General features: G+C 47.2%; 1 long non-coding RNA gene across 1 annotated transcript in view; it reads right to left on the bottom strand.

The window, feature by feature from the left end:
- LOC147117319 (uncharacterized) overlaps positions 1-20,513 on the bottom strand; it is a 22,163-nt gene continuing 1,650 nt past the window's right edge. Inside the window, exons 2-3 of the long non-coding RNA XR_015078423.1 lie at positions 5,525-5,674; positions 1-1,625 (exon numbers count right to left, since the gene is read on the bottom strand). This is a non-coding gene — a long non-coding RNA (uncharacterized LOC147117319). The remainder of the gene's footprint in view (positions 1,626-5,524; positions 5,675-20,513) is intronic.

Raw genomic sequence — 20,513 nt, forward strand, 5'->3', positions numbered from 1 at the left:
AGGAGGAAGCCGAAGAGGAGGAAGCAGAAGAGGAGCAGTCAGACGGAAGGATACATCCCAGACAGCCCTGTTGTGGCCGGGATATCCAGGATGGAATCCTCTGCCTGCGGTCCCAGTGACCACAACCCCAATTCCCATTTCAACATTAGTCCCACATCTTACCATCTGTTACTGACCATCACAAGGTCCTCTTGGCCATGATGCTGAAATAAAAGCCACCACAAAGCAAACTTTCCAATCCACCTGTATACGTCTATCCATCCAATGTGACATCAAGAAATCAACTCATCATCCATATGCATTCTTTTAGTGAGTGTCTTGTGTGTGCCTTTGCCTATCCTACTGATGTCATGCAGTGCTTTCCAGTGGCTGCAGCATGGCTGGTGGAAGGCTGCTGACTTTCAGTGGGGGACCTTGCAAATGTCCTTGCTGGTTGACCTTGAGGAGCTGGTAGCTGGGAGTGTCAAATCAATCTTCTTCTTCTTCTTCACTTTCCTCTCCCTCATCTTGTCACCCACTGGCTGGGCAGGCTGCCTTTCTTGGGTGTGTGAAATGAGGAAGGCACAAGAGTGGAGTTGTGGTGATGGGAGGGAGGGAAAGCATGAGGTGCATGTCAGAAGGAGGATAATGTATAAGGATAGCAGCATCTTTTATCCTTTCAGCCCCGCCGCTGGCCAAGGGCTCAGCCATGCTCCGGCCAAGAATGGCCTGCACTGTATCCTCCGACGGGGTGAGGTGAGACTAGGAATGGGAGATGTGCCTCATGATTGGTGCAGATTGTTGGTAGGTGAGTGATTGGGGTGGGGGTTGTGCATTGAGCAGTGTGTGAGGCTAGTGCTGCAGTTGGTAGGAGACGGCATTTGAAGATGCATTCACTAACCTTGACCAGTGGTCTGAGGTCATGAAGCTTTGGGCACTGGAGCCAGGTGGTGGGGGCAACATTGCTGGCAGTGACAGCCTTAGTGATGTACTCCCACATTGTTCTTTCTGGAGGGCCTCCTGCTCCTGTGGGTGGAGGACCTCTCTTGCAATGTTGACCCCCTGCACAAAGCTGGAGTGCTACGTACGAGTGCCCCTTCCCTGGCTTGCTGAGTCATTTGTGTTAGTGCTAAGGCATTTTTTGAGGTTAGGAAGGGAATTCAGCTTTAAGAGCTGAATATTCACATTTGGAACTTCTTTTTAATGTTAAATATTTTTTTAAAAGGCAAAAAGGGCTAAAAACTGCATTGTTTCACTTCATTTTAATTTGTATTGCTTCAGTATGCATGGCCCCTTTAATTCTCAGACCTCTTCATTACGCACAATTCCTTGCGAGCTCCACAGCCTCGATTCCAGAGGCTGTGCGAAGCTCGAATGCCGCACCTGCACAGGAACTTTGCCTCGGATGCCTCCAGCAACACCACCAGGACGGCATTGCACGGCAGGTAAGCGCTGCACCAACAATCTCCATCCCCCCCAGATCAATTTTGCTCTGTTAGTGTTGTGGCCGTTTTCAGCGGACGTTAACTCCAGTTGCTGGTGACACTGGCAACGTTGCTGGCTAAAACAAATTTCTCCGTCTAAATCTTCTTTTCACCCAGCAATAGAATATTGGTAATTTCTACTGGGTGATAAAAAAGTTTTGCCTGGAATGAAATAAGAGAACAGAGGGTTATAAAGCTGAGTACAGTGTGGAATATAATGGTTTCTGAGCTGCTGAGGCCATGGAACTCTCATTTCAATAGCAACTGGCTCATGTTGGGCAGATATTCTGGAGTTTTTCTTGTTTTATCTTTGGAGACAGAGAGAAGATTTGCAGAGCTTTACTTAGGAGATTAAATTGGTTGTATAGAGTTCATGATACAGTGGGCTGTGCATGATACATGGAAAAAACTCTTAATAGGTCAGATTCACTCTTTCCCATGACTTTCTTATGTGCTTATAGTGCTTTTTGAGCATCAGAATATCAACAAGAGAACAATGATCACAAATGACAACCCAGGCTTAATGGGATTTTGACATAACAGAGTATCAAATTATTGGCAATGTTGAAAGTTAGTAAGGATGCCAATTGCTGCGCTGAATTAGAAAATATGTGTGAATCTGATGAATTTGTTGCTTTTTAACAGTGTTGCTTCTAATGTTACAAAATGATTTATATTATTGACAGTTTGTGTTATATCTCCTGAAACGATGGCCTGGCCTGCTGAGTGTTTCCAGCATTTTCTGTGTTATATCTGTATTGTCAATGAGAAAATTCATCTAACAGTGCAGAGAAATGCTTCTGAAGATGAATATTCTTATAGATTTCACTCAAAAATGTCCATAGCTTTTAACTGACTTCGGCAACAGGCCAGTGCTTCCTCCAGCACAATGCTATTTTTATAATAGAATCTGCTGGAGACAGCACCATCACCTTCAGTAGACAGACCACTTGTGGTACCAATCTCAAATTCAAATAGAATTCTTCTAATATGGTCTCTGCTGGAGATTATTGTATGCTGGCCAGCCAGTTCGAATCATTAAAATATATAATCTGCCTACTGGAGGTAAGAGATTTTGGGCGTGAAATTTGGTAGCGCCCCGCTTCGGGGCGGTAACGCGGGCGAGGCGGGACATCCTGCGCCCGGCGAGGAAGTCCCACCCCGACCGCGAAATTCACCTCGCCACCCCGCCCAGGAAGTGGAGCGCAATGTCGGGTGCTCCACTTCCTGGTGGGGTAGTAAACGAGGCGATATCGGGGCTCGATCGGCAGTGCTCTACGGAGGCTCCGCGGAGTGCTGCCACATTTCAACGTCCCTCCCCTTCAGTTAAAGGAGAGGGCCACTGTGCACTCTGCAGGGCTTCCGATGGCCCCAACCAGGCCACCAGGGCGTCGTGGTGCCATGGCAGCAGCCTGGCACCGAGACGCGGTGCTGGGCTGCGCAGTGGTGGCCAGGACCTCACCACGGCACAACACCGAGGGCTGACCTGGAGGTTAGCCAAAAAAAGAAAATGGTGGTGTGAGTCGCGGCCGCACCTCCCCTTTAAATACCGTCTTGCGAGCAGAGGTCGGCCTGGCTCACGAGCGAGGCTGGCGCTGACACCGCCCATGGCAGACTTGCGGGGCGCCACCAAATTTTTGCTGCGGGGCAGTAAGGGGACATGGCGGGGTGCTAAGGGGTCGCCATGCACGGCGATGACATCCTCGTCGGAGGCTCGGCGGCTCGGGGCACTACCAGCGGGGGCATGGCGCTATTGGGTAGCGCCTCAACAACGCCCCACCGAATTTTGTAGGAGGCGCTTTTATCGCTTTCCCCAGGCAACAACCCTTTGTGTACTGTTAGTGCTCCCTGGAGCCATTAACGGCAGGCACAAAGGAGCCAAATTTCACCCCCTAGGTATAAACATTACTACAGCTCTCAGATAGGATAACTAAACATCAGTTGTCATAAATGAACAGTTGTGGAAAAATTTAATTTTTCTGTAGGTGTCTTGAAATTGTTACACCCTTATTGCCTACTTTTATTAACAAGATGAAGTATCGCATTCTGACATGAAGCTACCCGATATAGTGTCCAACTGATACATTTAGCATTTATACAACACTTTATAATCACATTTTGGGCTTTTTTCTAAGGAGAAGGTTCTATTGTTTATAAAGATAAGAACAAAATTAATTACTTTATATCAGTAAAGAAATTTTACTACCAGTTCTGCTGAAAGATCATCGAACTGAAACGTTAACAATGGCCCGGATTTTACGATGCCGATGACGGCGTATGCACAGCGTACGCCGTCGTAAGCCTTCTAAAAGACCCTGCAAGTTCCAGGGGGTCCAGGTTTCTGCATGCGCTGCACATGCGCGAAAACCTGGAACTTGCGATCTGTCAAGTTTTGCCTTGACAGATCTACTGCACTGACTCAAAAATCACTTTTGCTAGTGCAGAGTTGGGCTATTTGCACAACTACTGCCTGGCAAATGCCCACACAACCCTTATGCCTGGTAAGAGCAGGTGTAGGGCCTGCTTTTGCCAGCATAAAGGTAAATATAAATCTTAAATAAAAATTTTAAAATATAAAATCATGCACAAATATATAAAATTAGTTTATGCAAATATTGGCCCGGATCAAAATTTTTAAAATTACTTTTCAAAAAATTAAACTTTTATTGTATACTAGCTGGAGTGCCCGGCGGTGCCGAGGGTTTTTTTGAGGGCATGTTGTTGTTGGAAGAGAGAGAGAGAGAGACTGGGGGTGGAAGAGAGAGAGAGAGAGAGACTGGGGGGAGAAGAGAGAGACTGGGGGGAGAAGACAGAGACGGGGGTGGGGAAGAGAGAGAGACTGGGGGGAGAAGAGAGAAACGGGGGGGGGAAGAAGAGAGAGACGGGGGGGGAGAAGAGAGAGACGGGGGGGGAGAAGAGAGAGACGGGGGGGGAGAAGAGAGAGACGGGGGGGGAGAAGAGAGAGACGGGGGGGGGGGGAGAAGAGAGAGACGGGGGGGAAGAGAGAGAGAGACTGCTGGATTTAGTTTGGGATTAGCCTGGAGAGGGGGGGGAAGGAGCGCCTCAGGCCTGGCCCGATCGACCCCTGCGAAGGAAGAAGGCGAGCTCTCCCTCCCTGTCCCACCCCCTCACTCTTTCCCTCCCTCCCTGCCCCTCTCCTCACTCTCCCTCCCCCCCTCTCCTCTCCCTCCCCCCTCTCTCCTCTCCCTCCCTCCTCTCCCTCCCCTCCATCTCTCCCCCCCGTCCTCTCCCTCCCCCCCCTCCTCTCCCTCCCTCCCTCCTCTCCCTCACTCCCCCTCCTCTCCCTCTCCCCTCCCTCCCTCCCTCCCCCCTCTCCTCTCCCTCTCCTCTCCCTCCCCCCTCTCCTCTCCCTCCCCTCTCCTCTCCCTCCCTCCCCCTCTCCCTTCCCCCCTCCTCTCCCTCCCTCCCCCTTCCCCCCCTCCTCTCTCTCCCTCCCCCTCCTCTCCCTCCCTCCCCTCTCCTCTCCCTCCCTCCCCCCTCTCCTCTCCCTCCCTCCCCCCTCTCCCTCCCTCCCTCCCCCTCTCCTCTCCCTCCCTCCCCCTCCACAGATCAGCGCCTCAGGGCCGGCTGGTGCGCGGCCTAGCGCGTGAGGCCCGACCGGACTCACCTTAGCTCAGGTCGCGCTCCGGGCCGACGTTGACGCGCGTGCTGACTCCCGCCCCGCCAGCCTTTACTAAGATGGCGGCGAGGGCTATGCTCAGCCCAGTCCCGCGCCGCCAGCCTTTACCAAGATGGCAGCGATCGCGGGGCAGGACGGGCGGTGCCTAGCTCGGGCGTGGCTGGCTAGGAGAGGCCGAGGCTTTGAGGCCTGCAGGTGCGATAGGCCTCCAAGGTTGCGGCGCCCGGCGGAGGTAGCGAGTCAAGAGGAAAAAAAGAGGGTGAAAGGTAGGAAAATTAATCAGCTTAGAAAAAATATTTACAAATTAATTTACTTTCTTTAAAAACAATTTCCCCTCCACACACAAAGTGGGAAAAATAAACACAGACACACAGAAAGTGGGAAAAATAAATCGTTAGGAATCAAGATGGCGGCCACTTACCTCAGCTCAGAAGGATTAGGCCCGCCCACACACGCAATGAAACGCCCCCCGTGACGCACCGATTGGTCAACCATCACGTCACTCAATGCTAATGAATGGAATGTTGCCGTTTTTTGAACCTTTTTTGTATGCTGTCCGAACAATTTTTGTCTGACCAAAAAGTAAATACGCCTATTAGACTCCCCTAATGATAAGATTTCTTTTGATATAACATATGTGTAGGTACACTCTATAACTTTTGATTGTATAGCCGGACAGACAGACAGAAAGACAGACAGGCAAAGACAAACAGACAGAAAGACAGACCAACCGTTTTATATATATAGATGCTTTATTGAAGGGACTTTTAATTAAATTTGAAAATGGGAACTTTTATTTTTATTCCAGTTGTATAAATTATTTAGTTATTTGGGGATTCTTAATATGCTTATGGGGATTTTGTTCGTAAATGGAATTCCCATAAGCATATTAGGAATCCTCCTTTCTGATTGGAGGACCTGGCCCATGTGATCCCAGGGATGTCCAAACCACCTGTGTCGCTAGGATCCGTGGGCTTTTACGCAGGCGTACACCTGCAGGCCCAACTCGAAGTCTTCGAAACCTGGGAGCCTGAAGGTAAGTGCCAATATTTTTAGTGCATCGGAGGTACGCCTCCAATGCCCAAATTCCAGGCCTTCGTTTCTCTCTCCACAGATGCTGCCTGACCTGCTGAGTATTTCCAGAATTTTCTGTTTTTTATTTCAGATTTCCAGCATCCGTAGTATTTTGCTTTTCTATCAGTAAAGAAATTTCACTTCTGCCTTAGACAGTCTGTCAAATTGCTAACTGTTCTACATCAGTATGCGCTACAGTGTTACACTTCAGTTGAGTCTGCTGGGACTGGTCCTGCTTTTCCGCCATAACTTCGCCAGAAGTGCAAAAACTGGCTCCCGCCCCACTTCCAGCGAAGTTACCATGGTAGAATGGGACCAGCTGCAGTGAATTTTCTGGCCTATAATCTATTTCAGCTGCTCTACCTTCACTAAGAACCACAAAATAAATGGTTTAAACTGAGTAGCACTGTAATTACTCTTGCATGACACAGGAGCCAACACAGTGGCCGAGAAATTTGACTTCTGCCCAAAATGGGCGCAAAGTCGGCAGAATGATGGTTCCCTGTGCCAGTACATGCAGGCCTGAGGCCCAAGCCATAAAATGGATTTGAGCCTTATTTAAATACCAACAGCCCAATGTAATCAAATCAAAATCAAAAATCAAATCAACTTTTATTGTCATTGTTAGTGCACAAGTGCAGTACAACGAAATGTAGGCTTGCGGCTCCCGAGAGTGTACATTTAGATTAAGACATTTAAACATTCAACATACATTTGGCTTGTAATACATTAACATAAACATAACCATAATAAAGTGCATTGGCAGATGTGCAGACTTTAGAGTTTATTTGTGGAGTTCAGTAGGATGACAGCCCTGGGAAAGAAGCTGTTCCTAAATCTGGTCATACGGGTGCGAATGCATCTGTAGCATCTCCCAGATGGCAGGAGGGCGAACAGACTGTGGCTGGGAGAGTCAGGGAGAGTGGGAAATCGACCGGCTCCTATGCTAAGCTGGCCAGCAGGTCGAGTCTGGGGTGGGAGGTGATCCCCAAGGAGGGCCTTGAACACGAGTTTTATGAACCCAGAAGTAGAACTCCTGACTGCCAAGGCCATCTCTTTCATTGTGCTTACACCCTTTTTGTTGGTCTTCTTCCTTCCGTCCCAAATAAATTCTCTCTCCTTTCTCTTATTTGGGACAACTAAACATCTAGAGGAGTCTCAGAACTCGGTCATCTGCCTGATCACCCTCAGATATGCTTGCAGCACAATTTGATGTTTTAGTTTTCAGATTCTATGTAAGTGGCTTGTCCCTTTGAACTGTTGCAGCCATTTCAATGTTGCAGCAGTGTTGGATTTCCTGTTCCTCTCTCTCTCCCCACCACCCCTGAAGTGAGCTCCCAATAGATAGCGATAATAGCACTGGCAGCCTGTCCTCATTATTGTAACGAGGCTGCCCTTATAACATTTGGTGGGGTCTGAGCAGGGTCAGCCAATGAGCAGAAGTCCTGCCCCAATGCATATCCAGTGGGAACCCCACCAATTCAAGAAACTCTGCCCAGATCTTTTCAGAAAGATGATTGTTTAGAAACTTGATTACTGAGGAAGACAGAGAAGAGTGTGAGTCTGTTGTCGCAGGTATTTCAACCAAGTTGTCTGATAAGCTCAGGATTTACTTGATAGAAAAATGAGCAGTTATCCTCACTGTAGTGCTATACAGAAGGTTAACAAAGGGCTCTGTGGGAGTTTGATCTCATATAAAAGCCACATCATTGATGTTGATCCAAAGTAAGAGTGTAGTACTACTGAAAGGAGCCAGAAATTTGAGATATTTTATTATTTTATAATAGGGACTATGATTTTTAAGTGAAGTTCTGTAATCTAGAGATAGCTGCTGTATTTGCTCGTTTAATTTTATTTCTTAATAAACCTGATTCATAGTTTGCACTCTACAAATATACACTCTGTCAGTGTTTTATGTGCCCAATATGTCAGAGATTAGAAGTGTATGGTGGTTATTTTTAATATTTACCTTGTGTAAAATGGGTCTGTCTTTTACCCTATGGTCTATTATCCCAGATTACTTCACAGATAAAGTCACATTTCAGTTCATAAGGAAGTGTTGCCCATGGAAGTGGACCTTTGAGTTAGGCACTAAAATAAATCTTAACTGCCCCTAAATTATAATGATAAATTCAATTCCGATGTACATTGAGCGCTGTGTGCTTCGATGTAACAAATTTTAAAAGTCTTACAGTTGAATTGCACAGCAATAGCTACGTCAGAGGAGATCACATGGTTTTGGGTAGAGTGGGGATTGTATATATTGGCCCAGAAATTTGGGTCTCCATGGGTGAGTACGCACGGGGTACTCACCCGTAAGCCCAATGGAAGTGCCGGTTTGCTGCATGCACTGCGCATGCGCGGGAAACCGGCACTTCCGTTCCCCTGAACGAAGGGGTTCAGAGGTCGAACGCGTGCGCGGGAGAGGCTGCGCGTGCGCATCAAACTTCGTTTTTTTTTTACAGGTTTTCCTGGGAGGGTAAGTCTCCAGAAGTTAGACATGTAAAAAGCAGGCGTAAGGCCTGCTTTTTACAAGGTAAATGGTGAATTAATTAAAATTAAAACATTTTTTCCACAGGTTTATTATTTTTAAATACTTTAAAGCAAGGTAAGTTTATTTTTAGCTCCGTTAGAAAAAAAAAAATTCAAAAATTTAAATTGTTTAAAATAGTTATTTCATGTAATTTATAGTTTATTTAAAAAATGTGATTAAAAAAAATTCATTTGAAGATTTAGTGATGTTATGGGGCCGTAGTATTTCTAAGTTTTGACAGGTCTTCCTGTCAGACTTATGAATGGAGCATTCCATGTATGCTCCCCATGGCCCACGTGATCCCAGGGGGCGCTTCAAACTAACTGTGCCCCTGGGATACGCAAGCACTGCGCGCCGACAGCTGGAGCAGGCCCCGGATCGGAATTCCACAGGGGCCCACAGCTCAACGGTCGGCGCGGTAGGTAAGTGCAGGTCGGGGGCTTGCACCCGCGGGCAGCCCCCGACCCGAATTTCTGGGCCATTGTGATACTTGTGTGGGACAGGCTGGATAGACCAGAGGCTCTGAACCTGTCCATCATTGTTCGTATGTTTATGCGTAAAACTAAGAAAATATGAAAAGAAAGAAAATAAAAAAAGAGGCCAACATCAGACTGCACACAGCAGGTTGCAATTGCGCAACAATAACAAACAAGTACAAGTTCATTAAAGTCAAACACTTGAGGAAGATTAAGCCAATCAACAGTAACGTCAAATGATCATACAAACTAAGACAAGAGGGCTTCAATTTTAGCTGGGCGCCAGTTTTCAGTGGGTGAACTTTGATGTCAGTTCAAAACTCGCCTGCTCTGGCAGAAAAAATATTTTAAAAGGTATTTTAACTCCAACGCCTTATTTAAATGCGTCGGCTGACTACCCACCTGTTCCAGGTGCACATTTGTGTGGCCCAGAGGCCACCTGCCGAGCAGGTAAGTCCACGGGATCGGCTGCTGGGCCGTTCTGTGGGAGTCCCCGCAAGCAAGAGAATGGGGCGAGTATGGCTCTGAGTAAATATTGCAGTCAGGTTCTGATGACAGAAATTAATGTTTGGTGATTTCTGATCCTGTGCAGTCACTTTTATCATTAATGGCACATAAAATTAGATTAACATTTCTTGATGTAAGGCATAGATGTAAATTGTCTAGATCAATGGCAATATTTCATTCCCTACACTTACATTGATCATTGATTTGCTTACCCACTCCATGAAGTCATCCATTTATTGGAATTTGCTTCATATTAAAGTTATATTAGATTAAAATTGACTCGATGAAATAATGTGATTTCTTAACCTCGCTAATGAATAGTAACCTAATCTCTTTAGTGCCCATCATATTGGCACACTCCGGAAGAGAAATGTGTTCCTTTGATTTCTTTCCATTGGCTGGTGTTGGCTTTAAAGGTGAGAATTCCAAGTGTGTGCCAAAAAAATGTTGGTCTTGTTGTTGCTATTATAAAGTGTCATCAGGTAAAGATATTCAATAAGAAGCGAAGGTGGAACAGTCATTGACCAGCGGACATTGTATCAGCACCTGCCCATTCTCAATGAGGTGTTATGTATGATTCTATTCCTAGTAGGATATTGTTTTAGTGGTATTTATGCTAAAAAACGTAGGATGATTTACCTTTCACCAGAGTTGTGTTAGTTCACTGACAGTTTATGTACAAATATTGTCACTTGTCTTGAGTCCTTGTTGAATTGATATTAAATCAGGCCATCTATGGGCTGAAAATGGATACACATATACTGCGACTTTTTTCATTCATTCACAGGATGTGGGCATCGCTGTATTGCCCATCCCTAATTGTCCTCGAGAAGGTGGTGGTGAGCTGCCTTCTTGAACCGCTGCAGTCCGTGTGGTGAAGGAGAAGTTAAAAGTCAACTATGTTGGTACGCGGCTGGAGTCACATACAGGCCAGATTGGGAAGGAAGGCAGGTTTCTTTCCCTAAAGGATGTGAGTGAACCAGTTAGGTTTTTAACCACATTTTGATAGCTTCATGATCACACGATACCAGCTTTTCATTTCCAGATTTTCTTTTTAACTGAATTCAAATTTTCAAAATGCCATGGTGGGATTTGAACTTACATTCTTTAGATCTCGGCCAGGGAATTACTGGTCCAGTAACATAGCCACACTACCGTAACCGGTGACATGAATGCACCAGCAACCAATAATAATGGCATCTATGATGTTGGGGACCTCGGGAGGAAGCTAAGTGGGATTGCCCAATTAGCATTTTGACAGAAGACGCTTGCAAAAACAACAGCCTTTTCTTGCACTCAAATTCTGGGCTCCACCACAGCTGAGGCTGGGGCTATTATGAAACCACTTCCTCCTGTTACTTCCCCGATTGTCCATCCCCATTCTCAACTGGATGTGGTAGTTTTGCTTAAAATTAACCAGTATTTTTTATTCATTGTTGGGATGTGGGTGTCACTGGTAAGGCTGGCATTTATTGCTCATCCCTTGTTGCCTGAGGAGGTGGTGGTAAGCCTTCTTCTTGAACCACTGCAGTCTGTATGGCGAAGGTGCTCCCACAATAATGTTAGGTAGGGAGTTCTAGGATTTTGACCCAGCGACGATGAAGGAACAGTGATGTATGTCCAAGTCAAGATGGTGTTTCGGCCCATCATGTCTGTGCTGGCGACTTGGAAGGGAACTTGGAGGTGATGGTGTTCCCATGCACCTGCTAGGTGGTGGAGGTTGTAGGTGTAACATTTGCATATTGAATTATCATTGGCCCACAGGCATCTGTAAGGAATAGCTATTATATTCACATGTGATCACATGCTGAGTTGTCATTGGCCTGCAGGCATCTGTAAGGACTACTATTGTTTTGGAAGACCCAGGCTAGGGGTCCTAACTCCATCTTGTCCCCACTGTGCTGTATAATTGAGATCACAGACCTAATGCTTCATAAGAGTTTAAACTGTAATACTCTGTTGTCCTGCAAGTTATTAGTTTTGTACAAAGTGTGCAAAACAAGACATGGTGTCAGAACAGGGATTGGAAATGGACATCGTTGGAGCTCCCTTACCTCGAATGAATTGGGAATCTTTGAACTTACATAGAGAATGGTGCAAGTTCAAGCAACACGTGGAGTTAATGTGCTCGGTTCCATTGAAAAGCAAAGGGGAGGAAGAAAGATGCAGCTACCTAATCCTGTGGATCGGAGAAAAAGGGAGAGACATTTTTAACACATGGTCTCTCACCGCGGATGAAGCAAAGGTACTGAAAAGTTATTTTGACCGTTTTGAATCATATGTGATGCCCAAGACAAATACGATATTCGCTAGGTACAAGTTTCAGGAGAAAGTACAAGGAGCTAGTGAGTCGTTTGAACAGTTCGTGACTGAGTTAAAGCTGCTGGTAAAAGACTGAATATGCGGATAAAGATGAGATGCTCAGAGACCGCATCGTGTTTGGAATACATTCAGCTAAAGTGAGAGAGAAACTTTTGAATGTTGGGTCCGGGCTAATGCTGGACAAAGCTATGGACATAGCTAGATCGCACCAGATGGCCCAAGCACAGTTGAAAACCATAACCGGCGCCACGAGCAGCTCACGTGAACAGACAGTGCACGCAGTTAATAGACACACACCAAAGAACACCGCCCAGAGAGCGTGTTTCAGAACAGAAAGAACAGAGAGAGTTCTAAAAATGAGCGACACAGACATAAAACGCTTCAAAATTGTGGATATTGTGGAAACAAGATGCATGGAGAAAAGGAGCAATGCCCTGCCAAAGGAAGGCAATGTGCTAAATGTGGTAAACGGAACCACTTTGCTAAAGTTTGCAGGACTGTTTTTAGAAAAGCAGTACACACAGTGAGTGACAGCCAAATGCCAGATAGAGAGCCAAATGCAGAGGAACTGTTTATTGATTCTGTGTCACAGAAAAAATAGATTTCAGAGACTGAGCAAGCCTTTGCAAATATTGAGATAGGAAAACAGGGCACAGAGCTTAAGTTTAAACTAGACTGATGGGCCTTCAATAACCACAAAACTAGAAGTTATAGACTTAAACAAGTTGGCTTTTAATCACTAAGATCAGAGCTAACATCTCAACACGCCGACTGGTTCACAGGAATGAGTCATACAGATCCTGGGATCTTTATGCAAGAGAAGTCAGGGGCGGAGCCAAGAGCCAAGACCTGGAACCTCCCAGGTTAGTTGGGAAAGAGGAAGTGAAACTATACACAGTGGGGGAGGGTAATATACATGAGTGCAAAACGAATACAGGATCAAGACAAACAGATTTCATTACATTCACCCCTTCTATAGATTTAGTCCATCGGGGTGATGTTTCTTAAAAGTTGGTATAAGTGAGTCTGTCAGGAGGTTTTGCAGTTCTCAGTGATTGGCGCAAAGCCGGTTGGGGTGCCTCTAGGGGAGTGGATTCTGGTTCCTCCGCTGTCCGGGCCTCCGCAGTGTCTTCCAGGTTATCTGCAGTGTCCTCCAGGTTAAAGTTGGGTATTGATACCTCTGGGCGTCCTGTCTCTTTGTAGTGTAGGTCTTCATCGGGTAGTCTCCCATCATCCTCTCCGCTCCCCGAGGGAGCGAGGTCTTTTATGGAAACAGTGTCCTCTCGCCCGTCAGAGTATTCGATATAGGCGTACTGAGGGTTTGCATGGAGGAGCTGTACCTTTTCCACAAGGGGGTCCATTTTATGGCCTCTCACGTGCTTCCGCAATAGTACTGTCCCCGGAGACGTCAGCCACGTGGGTAGAGATATGCCCGAGGTGGATTTCCGGGGGAAAACGAACATCTTTTCGTGAGGGGTAGCGTTAGTGGCAGTACATAACAGAGACCTTATGGAGTGGAGCACGTCTGGGAGGACTTCCTGCCAGCGGGAGGTCGGAAGGCCTTTTGACTTTAAGGCTAACGTGACAGCCTTCCAAACAGTAGCATTTTCCCTTTCCACTTGCCCATTACCCCGGGGGTTGTAGCTAGTGGTTCTGCTAGTGGCTATCCCCTTCGAGAGCAAGAACTGGCGCAGCTCGTCACTCATGAATGACGTCCCCCTATCGCTGTGTATGTAGTTCGGCATGCCAAACATGCAGAATAGATTACAGAGACACTTGATGACCGTGGCACTGGTCATGTCTGGGCAGGGAATGGCGAAGGGGAAGCGGGAATATTCATCAATGATATTGAGGAAGTATACGTTACGGTCGGCAGAGGGAAGGGGTCCCTTGAAGTCCAGACTTAGGCGCTCGAATGGCCGTGTGGCTTTGATAAGATGTGCACGGTCAGGCCTGTAGAAACGAGGCTTGCATTCTGCACAGATGCGGCAGGCTCTGGTCATTGCCCTGACCTCCTCGATGGAGTGGGGCAGATTGCGGGACTTTATAAAATGGTATAGTCGGGTGACCCCTGGGTGACAGAGGTCATTGCGGAGACCCTGTAATTTGTCCGTATGAATGCTGGCACACATTCTCCGCGATAGGGCGTCTGGGGGTTCATTAAGGGCTCCCGGCCTGTACATAATATCATAGTCGAACGTGGATAGTTCGATCCTCCACCTGAGTATTTTGTCATTCTTGATTTTCCCCCTTTGTTTGTTATTAAACATGAAAGCCACCGACCGCTGGTCGGTGAGCAGGGTGAAACGTTTGCCGGCTAGGTAGTGTCTCCAGTGCCGCACTGCCTCCACTACAGCCTGTGCCTCCTTCTCGACAGAAGAGTGCCTGATTTCAGGTCCCTGAAGGGTTCGGGAGAAGGCGGCCACAGGTCTCCCAGCCTGATTGAGGGTCGCAGCTAAGGCAAAGTCTGACGCATCGCTTTTGACTTGAAAGGGAATGCATTCGTCCACTGCACACACTGCAGCCCTTTCAATGTCCTGTTTAATACTGGTGAAAGCCTCCCGAGCTTCAGCTGATAGTGGGAAGGACGTCGATTTAATAAGGGGTCGGGCCTTATCAGAGTAATTGGGCACCCATTGGGCATAATATGAAAAAAATCCCAGGCACCTTTTTAAAGCTTTGGGGTTGTGTGGCAGGGGCAGTTCCTTTAGGGGGCGTAATCGGTCAGGGTCCGGTCCAATTACCCCATCTTCCACCACACAGCCGAGGATACAGAGACGGGTTGTGTTGAAGACACATTTGTCTTCATTGTAGGTTAGATTCAGCTTTAGGGCAGTTTTTAAAAATCTCACAAGATTTAGATCGTGGTCTTGCTGGTTGTGCCCGCAGATAGTGACATTGTCCAGATAGGGGTAGGTAGCTTGTAGTTTATTCTCATCAACCATGCGGTCCATCTCACATTGGAAGACCGAGACCCCATTTGTTACCCCGAAGGGCACTCTGAGAAAATGGTAGAGGCGCCCGTTCGCCTCGAAGGCGGTGTATGGGCGGTCCTCCGTTCTAATGGGGAGCTGGTGATACGCGGATTTGAGGTCGATAGTCGAGAAGACTCGGTATTGCGCAATCTGGTTGACCATTTCTGATATACGGGGTAAAGGGTAGGCGTCCAGCTGGGTATAAATATTAATAGTCTGGCTGTCGTCAATTACCATCCGTTTCTTTTCGCTATTTTTAACTATGACTACTTGGGCATGCCACGGGCTGGTACTGCATTCAATAATGCCTTCCCGCAGGAGTCTGTCCACCTCCGCCTTGATAAAGTGTCTGTCTTCCAGACTGTACCGTCTACTTTTGGTCGCTATGGGCCTACAGTTCGGAGCGAGATTAGCGAATAAAGAGGGCGGGCTGATTTTTAAGGTTGATAGGCCACAGACTGTGAGTGGCGGCTGGGACCCGCCATATGCTAGCGTGACACTTTCGTGGTGGCACTGGAAGTCCAGGCCCAAGATTACATTAACACAGAGTTCTGGCATCACGAGGAGATTAAAATCCTTGTAGTCCGTGCCTTTTACAGTCAGTGTTACCACACAGTAGCCCAAAATGTCTGAAGTGTGGGGCTTAGCAGCCATAGCAATTCTGCTCCGTGTAGGGGTTACCGTTAATGAGTGCCGCCGTACCAGGCTAGGGTGGATAAAGCTCTCGGTACTCCCACAGTCAATTAAACATTTCGTTAAATTCCCATTTACCTGTATGTCCATCATGGATTTTGTCAACGGGTGTGGCCTGGATTGATCCACCGTGATCGAAGCCACTGTTGGGCCCTGGGCGGCCGTTGAGTCGGGAAAAGATGGCGGATCCCAAGATGGCGGCCCGCACGGCACGCACGAGGTGGTGACGGAGTTGGAAATCGGATTCCCCCTGCAGACTTTGCTAAAATGCCCCTTTTTCTTACATTTGAAGCATGTAGCGTCCTTCGCTGGGCATCGTTGTCTGGGGTGCTTGGCCTGGCCGCAGAAGTAGCATTTCGGGCCTCGAGACATTGCCGCTGTAGTAGGACTCCTGGGTGAACTTCTGTGTGGGGACTCCGGCGGCGTAGAGCTGGTCTGAGACCGGGATGGGGAAGATGGCTGATTCCAAGATGGCGGCCCCCTCGGCGCGCACGAGGCGGTGAGGGCCGCATGGCCGGAAGAATAAGAGTCAGAGTTTTTCTGGGCCACGTCCAGCGATCGCGCAGTGGCCACTGCCTTTTTTAAGTCCAGGACCTCCTTCTCCAGCAGTCTCTGCCGGGTATAATTCGATTTGAGGCCCGTGATGAAGGAATCGCGGGCCAATTCGTCAGAGTACGCGTTGGCCGTCACGGCCTTGCAGTTACAGTCCTGGACCAGGTCCTTTAGGCCCTGTAAGAAATCGTCCATTGATTCCTCTGGTCGCTGCCTGCGTGTAGCCAGCAGATGTCTGGCGTACACTTCGTTTACCGGCCTCTGGTATTGGGCCTTCAGGATAGTGATGGCCTACGTGTAAGAGGTGGCGTCCCGGATGAACGAATAAATCCGATGACTTACGCGAGTAGTCAGTAGACTCAGTTTATCTACCTCGCTAGCGGATGAGGCCCCCGTGAAGAGTTCGAAGCATTGGAGCCAGTGTCCAAATTGATTTGATGCTTCAGCAGAATGTGGATCCAAGTCCAGACGCTCTGGTTTTAGGAGTCGATCCATCCTAGTATTCTTTAGTGATTAAAATTGATGGGCCTTCAATAACCACAAAACTAGAAGTTATAGACTTAAACAAGTTGGCTTTTAATCACTAAGATCAGAGCTAACATCTCAACACGCCGACTGGTTCACAGGAATGAGTCATACAGATCCTGGGATCTTTATGTAAGAGAAGTCAGGGGCGGAGCCAAGAGCCAAGACCTGGAACCTCCCAGGTTAGTCGGGAAAGAGGAAGTGAAACTATACACAGTGGGGGAGGGTAATATACATGAGTGCAAAACGAATACAGGATCAAGACAAACAGATTTCATTACATAGACACTGGAGCTCAGGTTAATGTAATTCCTCTGAGTATCACAACTTGAAGGATGAGTGAGAGCTACAGCCCACCTCACGCAGACTGACCAGCTATGGGGGTGAGCAGCTCATTGTAAAAGGCACATGCATGATGAAATGCAAGTACAAAGAAAGCGACATGATGTTGCACTTTTACATTGTTGACACTCGAGCACCTCCAGTGCTAGGTCTAAAGGCATGTTTAGACATGGACCTCATCAAGCTAGTGCTATCATTGACAGCACCAGTTGAGAAGCAGACAGTCATGGAGGAGTTTGCTGACGTTTTCAAAGGAATCGGACTATTCCCAGGTGAATGCACTATTCACCTTGACCCAGCAGCAACCCCTGTGGTTTGCCCACCGAGAAGGATACCCCTTGCTCTACGTAGTCGCCTGAAGGAGGAGCTGCAGAGCATGGAGAATACAGGAATCATTGTCCAGGAAACAGAACCGACAGAGTGGGTCAACGCGTTAGTAGTGGTTGAGAAACCACGTACAGGCAAGCTCAGAGTCTGTCTCGACCCCAGAGATTTGAACAAGGCTATCAAACACCCTCACTACCCTCTACCAACGCTAGATGACATCACACCCAAGCTAGTGGGAGCATGTTACTTCAGTGTAATGGATGCACGATCAGGATACTGGACTATCAAGCTCACGGAAGAGTCATCTAAGCTAACAACGTTCAACACACCGTTTGGACGCTACCGATTTCTGCGTTTACCATTTGGTCTTATCTCAGCTCAGGATGAATTCCAGCGGAAGATCGACGAAACCTATGAAGGCCTCGACGGAGTATTCGCAATCGTAGACGACATCCTCATCTATGGCAGAAATAGAGAGGAACATGACAGGAACCTCCGTGCGATGCTACAAAGATCACGGGAGAAAGGTATCCGGCTCAACCCCGAGAAAAGCATAATCGGATCCACCGAGATCAGTTATTTCAGGCATCGCCTCTCAACTGATGGCATTAAGCCGGATGAAGAGAAAATCTCCGCCATCAAGAAGATGGAGCCGCCAAAGAACCGTGCAGAGCTGGAGACAGTACTAGGCATGGTTAACTACTTAGCCAAGTTTGCCCCGAGCCTCTCCGAAATCAACACACCCATGCGTCAGTTGCTCAAACAATCCAATGAGTTCCTGTGGGACAAACAACATGACACAGCATTTCAGAAAATGAAAGACCTAATCACCAGAGAACCAGGACCAATTCTTGCCTACTTCGACCCCAACAAAGAGCTCAGACTACAAGTGGACGCGTCAAAGTACAGACTAGGCGCAGTATTACTGCAAGAAGGAAAGCCCATCAGCTACGCTTCCAGATCTCTCACAGACAGTGAAATTAACTATGCTCAAATCGAGAAAGAGCTATATGCAATTCTGTTTGGATGTAAGTGTTTCCACCAGTACGTCTATGGCCGACAAGTCATTGTGGAATCCGACCACAAGCCCCTCGAGTCAATCATGAGGAAACCACTAGCCGCAGCCCCACCAAGGCTACAAGAATGATCCTTCAGCTACAGAAGTACGACTTCACAATCATTCACTGCCCAGGCAAAGACATTCCTGTCGCAGACATGCTCTCCAGAAAATCTTAGCTACCAGGGCAGCAGCCTCAGTGAAGGCATGGATGTGCAGGTGCACATGGTGTACAACAACTTACCTGTGAGTGACTCAAAACTGAAGGAGATCCGAGCAGAAACAGAGAAAGATGCACAACTCACACTGCTGAGCAAAGTCATACATGAAGGATGGCCTGAGGAAAGGAAGAAATGCCCTCAGAGCATATCTGAATTCTGGAACCACAGAGACAAACTGTCACAAATCAACAGAATCATCTTCAAAGGGGAGAAAATCAGCATTCCTACCAGTCTCAGAGAAGAGATGTTCACAAAAATTCATGCTGGACATATGGGCATGGAAAAATGCAAACAAAGAGCACGGGACATTATGTTTTGGCCCGGAATGTGCAAACACATTGAGGACATTGTCGGAAAATGTTCCATTTGTCTAGAACGCCGCCCATCAAATGTCAAAGAGCCCATGATACCTCACCGTATCCCAGACAGGCCTTGGCAGGTCGCGGCAACGGATCTGTTCACATGGAACAACGAGGACTACATAGTGACTGTTGATTACTACAGCAGATTTTTTGAACTGGACAAGCTTCACAGCACCACATCTGCAGCTGTGATCCACAAGCTAAAGGCAGCCTTTGCCAGGCATGGCATGGTAGAGACTTTCATCTCAGACAATGGCCCCCAATACAAATCAAAAGAGTTCGAGTCGTTTGCCAAGGCATGGGATTTCACACATGTCACATCAAGCCCACATTACCCTCAAAGTAATGGCCTTGCTGAAAAAACTGTCCAGATTGCAAAAATACTCATGGACAAAGCCAAAGCGGACAAAAGAGACCCCTACATCAGTCTCCTTGAGTACCGCAACACTCCGGTTGACAACTTCAAGTCACCAACACAGCTGTTGATGAGCCGCAGACTTCGCTCAATCCTTCCAAGCACCAACCAGCAGCTGCAGCCAGAGGTCGTCAGCTGCAAGCAAGTGCATGCAAAATGTGTACAGAGACAGCAACACCAAAAGAGATACTATGACAGGTCAGCTAGACTACTGCCACCGCTGCACAATGGAGAATCCGTCAGAATCCAGCAGCATGACTACTGGAAGCCAGCAGTCGTCATCCAGCCAGCTGACACTGAGCGATCGTATTACGTCCGTACCCCAGAAGGACAGGTGTACCGCTGCAATCGCAGGCACCTCCTGAACACCAAGGAACAACACCGTCATTCTGATGAGAGGATCAGTTCAACAGAGTGTGATGAACAGAACAATACACAAAACACATCATACTTACCTGAGCCTAAATCTGAACCTGATTTGTTGACCGATTCAGGAGCATGCTCAGTTCCATACCACACAAGGTCGGGACGAGAGGTCAAGCCTAGAGTTATCCTTGACTTGTGAACTGTCAAAGGTTATAGGCGGATTGCTGCCCTAAAAAAAAACTGTACATCATTATTGAAACGTTGAGATGTTTTCAGCGCTAGTTAAATACTGAGTTTACTTATATGTTTATGCTACCGAGAACATTAGGTAGAAAGGTTTAAAAGTAATGCATAACATTTTTCTTTTAAAAGGGGATGTAACATTTGCATATTGAATTATCATTGGCCCACAGGCATCTGTAAGGAATACCTATTATATTCACATGTGATCACATGCTGAGTTGTCATTGGCCTGCAGGCATCTGTAAGGACTACTATTGTTTTGGAAGACTCAGGCTAGGGGTCTTAACTCCATCTTGTCCCCACTGTGCTGTATGATTGAGATCACAGACCTAATGCTTCATAAAAGAGTTTAAACTGTAATACTCCGTTGTCCTGCAATTTATTATTTTTGTACAAAGCGTGCAAAACAAGACAGTAGGT

This window comes from Somniosus microcephalus, chromosome 5, assembly GCF_052327205.1.
Source record: "Somniosus microcephalus isolate GS21.2 chromosome 5, FLI_Smic_1.0, whole genome shotgun sequence".
In the NCBI taxonomy this organism is placed as follows: Eukaryota; Metazoa; Chordata; class Chondrichthyes; order Squaliformes; family Somniosidae; genus Somniosus; species Somniosus microcephalus.